This window comes from Petaurus breviceps, unplaced genomic scaffold (genome assembly GCF_028583685.1).
Source record: "Petaurus breviceps papuanus isolate PSGF00001 unplaced genomic scaffold, PetGlider_PUasm1.0 78, whole genome shotgun sequence".
NCBI lineage: Eukaryota > Metazoa > Chordata > Mammalia > Diprotodontia > Petauridae > Petaurus > Petaurus breviceps.
In genome coordinates this window covers 4,331,214-4,338,627 of record NW_027186502.1, presented here as the reverse complement: position 1 = coordinate 4,338,627, position 7,414 = coordinate 4,331,214, and the positions used below count along the sequence as shown (strand labels likewise).

Genomic DNA, 7,414 nt, shown 5'->3' with positions numbered 1-7,414 from the left:
ATCTATCTATCTATCTATCTATCTATCTATCTATCTATCTATCTATCCGTCTGCCTGTCTATCTGTTGTTGCAGATAGAGTCTTTGGCTTAGGAAGTTCTGGGTTCAAATTCTATCAGTCATTTACTAGCTTTGCAATCCTGAACAATTCATTTAACCTCTACATGTCTCACACAATGCCTTCATGCTACGGTAGTAAGGCCATTATGGATCATGACCTTCCTTAGGGGTGGGAGTTCTCATACCTAGAGCTTTGTCCACTTATGAAATTCTAGATCTGTTGCACATTTGCATAATTTTTTCCTTTGAAGTTTGCCTTACCTATATCCTCAAATTTATGTATATTGTTTCATTGTTATCATTGTCTCTAACATGCTCATTTATTATTTCTGTAATTTCTCTTTATAATTAACAAATCATTAATCAAGATGTCATCTTTTTTCATTTCTAATGGCAAAATAATATTCAATTATATTTGTATTCTGCATTTGTTCAACCATTCCCCTGTAATATTCCAAGTCTTTTCCTTTCCTTTTTTTTTTCCCCACTCCCTTTGAATCCTCCATTCAATATCAGGAAGTTTGTTTTGCTTTGGACTTTTCATCTCTGGTGTTATCATTCCTCCAGCAACCCCTCCCAATCTTCAATTTTTAGTCTGTTGAGTTTAGTGTCTTTGTGCACCAAATTCTGTGTGTGTGTGCACATGTGTGCACTTGTGTATGTCGTGTATTTTCAATCTTCCTGTCAGATAAACGTTATGTTCATCTGATACTCCTTTGCCCCCTTCTTCCATGTCTGTATATAATCTCATTCACCCAAGTTATGAGAAAAAGAAAAATACTATGTCTTTCCCTTTTTTCTATGGTAGTGCATTCCTTTTACCTGCCCTTCTATTACTTTCTTCAAACCCTCAGAACAGGGCAATTCATATCCAATCCTTTATTTTTCTTACTTAACTCCCTCAATATTCTTTGAAGACATTAAAGTTCTGAAGGGACACTTGTTTCTTCTCCTTCTGCTAGAAAGTTAGCACTGCATTATTTTACTGCCCTTTCTAATTACAAAAATAAATTTACTTTTCTAGATTTCTCTGGATTCTTGTGTTTGCATTTCAGACTTTCAAGGCTTTTCATCAGAAATACTTGAAATCTATTCCATTAAATGTCCATTTTCTGCCTTGTAGGATGATACTCAGTTTTGCAGGGTAAGTTATTATAGCTTGTGATTCCATATATATATACTTGCAGAGTTTTTTCTTTGTCCTGGTAGTTCTGGATTTTTAGGTATCAAATTTCTGGTATATTTCACTTTGGGGATTCCTTTAGGAGGTTATGGGTAGATTGTTTCTGTCTTCACTAGGCTCTCTACTTCTAATAGATCTGAGCAGTTTTCATTTATTTTTTTAAATAAACTGTTCATGGTTTTTTTCTTTTATTATGTTCAATCACTTCTTATATTTGTATAACTATTATTATTATTTCATTTGGGGTGTTATCCATTGCTTTTTTAAGGTTTCTTCTCTTCAACTATAAGTTGTTATTTCTTTTCACTTCTTTTATTAGGTCTTCCAATCTCTTTTGATAATCATCACATAACCTGTGAGAAGGTGATTTTAGTTCTAGTTATTGTAAAATAATTTTCTTTAAGAGTTTTTTTTGGAGAGTTTGTTACTTCATATTATTTTCTTATTGTATTAGGAATTAGTTATACCTTTCTTCAATCATTTTCTCAAGGTTTCTGCTGTTCCCTGGGTCCCCTACTATTGCCTTCCCCCAAGGAACTGTTGAACTTCCCATTTATAAGGGGAGACTGTGGTTGAATTATTCATGGGAAGAGTCTCTAGTAATATGGGTTGATGAAACTTGTCTACCCCATTCTGAAGTTAGATTCAAACTTTCTACTTAATTCTGTAATCACTAATATGAGCATCCCACATGTTAGATCTTATGTTAGTGGAAAGTATCAGGCTAACTATAACTTTCTTTTTTTGGACAGGGGAAGACAGGGTAATTGGGGTTAAGTGACTTGCCCATGGTCACACAGCTAGTAAGTGTTAAGTATCTGAGGCTGGATTTGAACTCAGATCCTCCTGACTCCAGGGCTGGTGCTCTATTCACTGCGCTACCTAGCTGCCCTGGTAACTATACATTTTAAGGACTTTTGGGGGGCTGATAAGGGCCCATCCTCATTGCCAACCTAGCTAGTTTAAAACTTTTTGTGACTTAGTAGTTGATGTAGCCATTACTTTTAGGAACCAATAGTATGGTGTCTTGGTTGGGTTGGAGGTAGCAGTATAAAGAACATGAAGCAAATAGTGCAATTTTAAAAATTTGCTGATATTATATTGTTGCCATTTCTTTTATTTTCACTCTTTTGGATATTGTTATTTTACTTTCTTTGGTGTATCAGTTCATCAAAGTATGCTTTGGTAAAAAAAATAATTCTCTATCTCTTCTAAGGGGTCTGTTTCTACTTCATGCTCTTAAATTCACGACTTGCCTCTTCTGCTTCTAGACCTATATTCCTCCATCTGTCTACCTACCATGCTGGACACCTGTAAGGGTCCAGATCTCTCCTTCCCAGTCCTAAGAAGCATGACCCCTGCTTAGAGAAGGTCTCTTGAAATATCCACTGTCCTCTGAGTGAACCCATTACAAACCACCTTTTCACCCCTTTCCACCCCTGGGATTTCAGAGCATTTCTTTTCTCAAGGTAGAACCAAATTCCTACTTTATCTCTACTCTCTTCCCTCATCCATATTGATTTTCTCCTCTTTCTCCACCCCCAGTTCCTTAGACTGGGTATTAGAATAAAAAACTGACAACCTCTGTTCTCTTAATCTTAGACTCTCCTTTTGTCTGTCTCTACAAGCAGTTTCTCTTCAGTGATAAGAGGAACCCCTCCTCCCAACTTTGATTTACTTATGAGTTTTATTCTAAGAAATATTAATTTTAATTCTTTCTCTTGCTTTCACTTTGACTCTTTTAGCCTTACTATATCTTTGGTCACTTAAATTCCTTTGTTCCTACATGTTCTTTTGTTCTCTCTTTGGTGCTAAACAATTCTTTTTAAAAGTTTCATTAAATAGTAGCCTTGTGTAGCCCCAGGAAAATGAAAGTATTAATTTCTTTCCTTAGTTTTTGTTGTTGTTTTTGTTGCTACCTGTACTTAATTACCTTTCTTGTGTTTCTTTTGTTTGAAATGTTTAAGTACCCTGCTCACCCCTATTTTTTTGTTGAAGGAATGTTTCAAATATTCTCCCTCTTACTGAAACCCATTTAAAAAAATTGATTAATCTCAGTTTCTGTAGGTTATATTTTATGATATGATGATCTTTTTTTGGAAGATTATATTCCAATTTCTTCTTTCGTTTCTCATAAATAGTTTATTTTTCCCCCATTGGTAGGTAAACAACTTTCTCCTGCCTGCAGTATTTTTGTTTGATGATGAAGGTTTGAAGTTTGATTGCTATATTTCTTGGTGAGTTAAACTTCAGATTTATCTCTGGATTTTACTAAGCTGCACTTTCTTTTCTGTTTTCTGTACTTCTGGGTGCAGTGGATGCATTTGGAGAGTGCTGGGCCTGGAGTCAGGAAGACCTAAGTTCAGATCCATCTGTCCTTTCAATTCTAACTCTCCCCACTCTACTTTTTAGGGATTCTTCATCATAAGTTCTCAATTGTCTTCTTTCTTGTTTGCCTTTTTAGTTTCTTCTTAGAGAGCTCTAATTTCCTCTCTGAATTTTTCCCTATTATTTTAATATATCTCTTGGTTATTTTATTTCTTTTTAAAAATGACTCTAGTGTTTCTTGCTGTTGTTCCATGATCATACCTGGAGGCCCCATAGAGTTTATTCACTTGCTTCCCTTTTAATGAGCATTTTTCAAATTGCTAGTCTTGATCCCATGATATTTATTCATTACATTATTACTTTTTCTAAATTGTTTTGTTCTTTTTGTCCTTCTTCCTTTCTGAGTATCACTTCTTTTTTTTTTATCTGAGTAGGGGATTAGACTTACATCCAACATTACTGCAGAATTGTATCAACACCCCACCAGCACCCAGTGATGCCTGACCCCTTTCTCATCTCTTATACCTACTTTTTCCTTTCTAGATCACTAGTTCTAGGTCATTTCAGTGATTACCTCCACTTTAAAGTTCAGAGCAGAGGTCTGATGGATCACTGCTAAAAGTGAAACCTTCAGGGAGACAACTAACACACACTAATTCAACCCACACTTCTTGTTTTGTGGTTATTTTTAAAATAAGTTTTTACTAATGTCTTTTTTTTATGTTATCATAGTTATCCTCACTATGTTTCAACCACCCTTTCCCAGAGAGCCATCCCATATAACAAATTCTGTTTTTTAGAGACAATAAAATGAGGACAGCGGGGGTGAGTTGGGAATCAGTGTCAACAGGTTTTTTTTTTTAATGTATAGCTTTCTCTTTTCTGTATGAGATGGTATCATGATATTCTCAATATTGCTGGGCAACTCTCCCATCCACATTTCCTTTCTTGTGACTGCCCTTGTTTCTACTTGTAATTTGCTGCATCTAATTGGATACTGTTTTTAAAACTGTATCACCACCATTGTTTGGATTTTATAATAATTGAATACCGAGTGGAGATTTAAAGGCCTCTTCTACAGTTAAAGTGCTTGAAATTGAGTGCATGAACTTTGTAATGTCCATTTTTGCAGCCCATGGATTGTTTTTGTGTGTTTTCTAGTTCTTTAGCTATAGTTCTGATTCTTGAGGTTGTCGAATAAATGAACATAGTGCATGTAACTTGTTCCTGTATTAGTCTTTGAACTAAGAGTCAATGCACTGGCATTGACATTTCCAAAGTTTAGCTCGAGTATAACCAGTAACATATACAAGAAATTATTCCCGAGATCAAGATTATCTGAGACCTGTACATTACTGTATCATAAAAAGAACTTTGGAAAAAGTTGATATTGTTAACTCTTTAAACAGAATTGTAGAGAAAATGTGGATTTTTTGGAGTATCATATATTAGCCTTGCTTTCCATGGATAATTCCATACTAATTTTTTTTTTTACTACATTTATATATACTGCATTCTACTTTTAAAACAAGCTGATAATAAAAAAATTTTTTAATGTGCATCATACCAACATATATAATTATTATTAATATTTTCAGAATTTATTTATTTTTAGTTTTCAACATTCATTTCCACAAGATTTTGAGTTCCAAATTTTCTCCTCATCTCTCCCCTACTCCATCCCAAGATGGCAAGAATACTGATTACTCCTTCCCTCAATCTGTCTTCTCTTATATCCTCCCCACTCCCCCGCTATTTCCCCTTTCCCCCCTTCCTCCTTACTTTCTTGTAGGGAAAGATGGATTTCTATACCCCATTGCCTGTATATCTTATTTCTGAAACAACAACAAAAGTTGTAACAGCAACTTTTTAACAATTGTTTTTAAAACTTTGAGTTCCAGATTCTCTCCCTTCTTCCCTCCTCACCCACCCCCACTGGGAAGACAAGCAATTCAATATACATGTGTAGTTATGCAAAACATTTCCATAGTAGTTATGTTGTAAAAGACTAACTGTATTTACCTCTATCCTATCCTGCCCTCCCCCCCATTTATTCTGTTTTCTCCTTTTATCCTGTCCCTTTTCAAAAGTGTTTGCTTCTGGCTACCCACCCCCTCCCCCAATCTGCCCTCCCTTCTATCATCCCCCTCTGTATGAAATTATTTTTATAAATAGACAATGATGCTCATTGATTATTGACTATTGAGACAGTATTTAAAGTAGGTCTCATTTAGTGACACATGACTTAAAAGGAAGGGACATTATAAAATATTCTAGACCCTGTATGTGTTATTGATATGTAATTGAATATAGGGAGATAAAATATTTCCTACTTTTAAATTTTAAAGTGTTCTTTAAAGATAATTTATGGTTATTTAAAAGTAATTTCTTTATTTTTTTTAAGCAATTGGGGTTAAGTAACTTGCCCAAGGTTATAGGCCAGTTATTTTGTATGGGTGTTAAGTATCTGAGGCTGGAACAATCCAGGGTCCTCTCAACTCTGGGGCCAGCTCTCTTACTCACTGTGCCAGCTAGCCACCACTAAAAGTAATTTCTTTAAAGTAGTGTCTTGTATTTAAAATGAGACAAAAGCAGATGATTTGGTTTAAGTTATTTTATGGTCTGTATGACTTTCTAAATGGATGGTGTATTAGAGCATTTGCTGTCAAGGTAGAGTTAACCTTAGTTCACTCTTTTCAGACTATAATAAACAAATAGAAATGTTTGAAAAGATAATTGCTCTGTACTTTTTAGCACTGAAACTTATGAATTTTCACTTTTTTGTGCAGGCCATCTATTAAGGGTAACATCATTGAACTTAATGGTGAACTTTGTGGACTAGGAATAGGAGCTATATTTTCATTTTTAAGGTAAGTATTTTTATGGACAAGATGTGAAAATCTTCACTATGTGATCATAGAAAACTGAGTTAGGAGACCATTTACCAAGTAATTTTAGGAAAGTCACTCAAACTCTACCCAGGTTTCCCTATCTCTAAAATGGAGATAATAATACCTGTTTATCTCGTTTTGCAAGATTATTGTGAGGTTGAAATTATATAATGGATATGAAAGTGCTTTGAAAAGTATATAGAACAATCTAAGTATAAGCTATTATTATTTACCTTTTTGGAGTTTAGGATTGATAAAAGCATTTTAAAATTTCCCTTTTACTAAGCCCAACTTGTTTATCTATCTGTAGGATGTGTCACAAAGATTAACTAATCTTAACTCAATGAACTTGGCTATCCAACTTCATGTTCCTCGTTTTACACTCATTTAGTCATCATCCTAATTCATTTGCTTAAACTGCCTCAGTGGCCTCCTAATTGATCTTTTTGCTTTTAATTTCTTCTATCTTTAATCTACCCTCCCCATAGTAGCTGAAATAATCTTAACAAGGAGCAGGTGTGGCCATGGTATTCTCTGGTCAGAAACCCCTTAGACTAGCATTTCAGACTCTTCCTCTTTATCTCAATTTTTGTCTTCCTTCAAAGCTCAGCTTAGGTGCTACCACTTCTGTGAAGCCTTCTGTGATCCCTTCCCTCTATGACCCAGCTCCCATTAATGCTCACTCTTACTCCAGTTTTCCTTGTAATAGACTTATTTGTGTATATGCTACACCACCCACTAAAATACAAATTTCATAATGGCTGCAACAGTTTCTGTTTCCTTTCCTTTCCTTTCCTTTCCTTTCCTTTCCTTTCCTTTCCTTTCCTTTCCTTTCCTTTCCTTTCCTTTCCTTTCCTTTCCTTTCCTTTCCTTTCCTTTCCTTTCCTTTCCTTTCCTTTCCTTTCCTTTCCTTTCCTTTCCTTTCCTTTCCTTTCCTTTCCTTTCCTTTCCTC

General features: G+C 34.9%; 1 protein-coding gene across 11 annotated transcripts in view; it reads left to right on the top strand.

Moving 5' to 3' along the window:
* The window catches only part of EPS8 (EGFR pathway substrate 8, signaling adaptor), a 258,356-nt gene that overhangs the window by 61,225 nt on the left and 189,717 nt on the right, over positions 1–7,414 (top strand). For 5 of the 11 annotated variants that reach the window (XM_069106135.1, XM_069106134.1, XM_069106131.1 and 2 more), the window contains exon 2: positions 6,360–6,440. The exons of 3 other annotated variants lie outside the window; for them this stretch is intronic. The gene's annotated coding sequence lies outside the window, so the exon portion shown is untranslated. Of the gene's footprint in view, positions 1–3,405; positions 3,480–6,359; positions 6,441–7,414 lie in introns of all 11 variants that reach the window. 3 more of the 11 variants (XM_069106136.1, XM_069106133.1, XM_069106129.1) reach the window with 1 other exon arrangement.